This window comes from Microtus ochrogaster, unplaced genomic scaffold (assembly GCF_000317375.1).
Source record: "Microtus ochrogaster isolate Prairie Vole_2 unplaced genomic scaffold, MicOch1.0 UNK10, whole genome shotgun sequence".
Taxonomy (NCBI): Eukaryota; Metazoa; Chordata; class Mammalia; order Rodentia; family Cricetidae; genus Microtus; species Microtus ochrogaster.
This window is the reverse complement of record NW_004949108.1, coordinates 6,153,230-6,155,805: the sequence shown is the minus strand read 5'-3', so window position 1 is coordinate 6,155,805 and position 2,576 is coordinate 6,153,230.

Below are 2,576 nucleotides of genomic sequence, written 5' to 3'. Positions count from 1 at the left end.
TTCCAGATGAGTACTATGAACGATTTGTTTAAGAAAATATATCTCTCTGTGTGTCTTTAAAACTAAAAATAAATTATTTTAGATAAAATGTTCCACATAAGAAAAATAAATTCTCTTGGTCCCAAGCAGTTTTAACCACCCCTGTGATTAACTGTCCTCTATGTGACAAATGACAAATAGCCTTTACTTAATGGACAACCCTTCTGGATGAGTAATGGAGACAAGGCATAAAATCTGCGAAAAGAGTTGTAACCGTGGTTTTATGACAGTGTCTGCACAGATTCATTTTTTCTTGACTGATTTTATTAGCCATTATTTTAATAGTTGTATTCTAGGCAGAAGATTATTTGTGAGTGTGTATGTGTGTAAGAGAGGGGGACAGAGAGTTGTCCTAGGAAAGACACATCAGTGTTGTGACACTCTTTATTGTGACTGTATTACCAGTTCATACTGTTAGCTGACCAGCTGCTTGATAAGGTTTCTCTTCCTGCTTATTAAAATGAATGATTTTTTTTCTGAAACCCCAGAATCCAGGCATAATGGGAATGAGTTTGGATTAAATACTCCATGGCATACATCCAACTGAGACCTTTCCCAGGGCTTTCATTAGACCCAGACTTGAAGAATTAAATTAATTAATGATTTTTAAAGAAAAAAAATGTTTCATGATCTTAATGGTGAAAAGAAACAAGAAAGATCAACATATTGCGAAGACATCACCCAATCCAGTCTTGGTCCTATGAGATCTTATGTCAGAGGTCACTATACTCATCATTGTAGGCAGAGAGGAGATAAACAAACTGAAAATCAATAAATTTTTCTGGCTCTGTCAGATATTCCCATTCATGTGGCAAATTGCCAATCTGATATTAAGAGATAACCAAGACAGAATTCAGCCAAGATGAGACTATGCCAAGCAAAAACTACCAGTGTAATAAGGAGGTAGGAGCATCCTACCAGTATTCTGATAAGCTTGAGGGAGCTCCATAGCAAGAAATCAGGCCATAGTCTTAGGAAGTTCTTGCACTTTTAAGAATCTTAATTCTTAAAATCCAGGGCTTTGAGAGGTTCTAAAGTGATATGCAAAGGTCTCTGGGAGGGGAGTCAAAGACGTTGCCGTTTGAAATGTTCTTGGCATGCTCTTCTAACAAAGACCATATCTACAGAGAAAGACCTTGTTCAAGATGGTTCAAGGACAGTCACTCAAGTGAATCTTGCTAAACATCATTGTTACCGAAACAAAGGGAGTCAATTCTAAATTGATGCTTGTACTATCTCTTTCATTTCTTTATCAATGGGGATTCAGTGTAACGACAACAGACCTTAACAGGAAAACTATAGGGCTACTTACTTACTACAGGGCTGTAAGCCTACTTTAGAAGGAATTATTAGGAAAACCTGAAGTAAAAGAAGAAATCATCCACATTAGAGTAGTCATAGCTCCTGAAATGACATTGCAAAGAACAATAAACATACCCAATTCAGAGCCAAATCAAGATAGACTCTTACTGTCAGAGTTTTCTATCCAAGACTGTATAACTAATATACCCTGTAAAGTCTTCAAATACAAAAAAAAAAAAAAATCAAGGCTCAACATGAAGGAAGCATTCTAAGAGAAAAGACTAGGCTCAGGTACTGTAAATAATTAGGAATTATAAGACAATTAAATTAAGACAAATGTGATGAATGTGATAAGCACATGAATGTATAAACTTGACAGCATTAAAGGGCAATGCATCAGGTCAGCAGTAAGGAGGAAACACAGGAAGGAAAAATAGTAGGAATAAAAAAATGTTAGAACAGAAATGAGGAATGGTTTCAAAAGTAGGCTAGCTCGGTGGAGATGGCTTTCTCAGTAAGCCAGAGAGCATGAGCAGGAACTGCTCAAGGTCAGGAAAGCAAGGGGAAAACAAAAAAATAAACGCACAGAATGGGCACTGGATCCTGTGTATGAACCCCATACTTACAGATTATTGTAATTAGAACATCAAGAAGAAAATGTAAGAGAAAAGCTGGATGAAATATGTACTATTGATAAGAACTTTAAAGTAGATCTCAAACCACAGAACCTTCAGACACAAGACAAAACAAATAATAAAATGAGATGAACAGTAAAACAAAATGAAATACAGAAATATCAAAAGCAACTAGTAGTCCTATCATGCTGACAGAAAGACAAAAAAAAGAGACAATATCCTTTAAAAACACAGGAAAAATAAAAACAAAGGCATATGACATTCTATATAGGAAAATCAGAGACTATAGTCCAGTCTCTCAGCAACTTAGCTACCAAAACAGTAAAATGGGATTCTCAAAGTGTTGGGGGTGGGGTGGGTCCAGTGCCCATGGAGAATTTGTAACAAGGAAAAAATATCCTTCAAGAGTAAATTGTTCAGCATGAAGTGGTTCCATAGTGAGAAGATGCTGAAATCCAAAGTCTCAGGGAACTCTGAAGTTTTATTGATTTTTAATTCTAGGATTTTGTTTCTCATAGGAATGAGCAAGGGAAAAACAAAAACTTTATTAGGAAACAAACAGAAATGCCATGGGAATTCATAACCGAGTCATATTCCCCA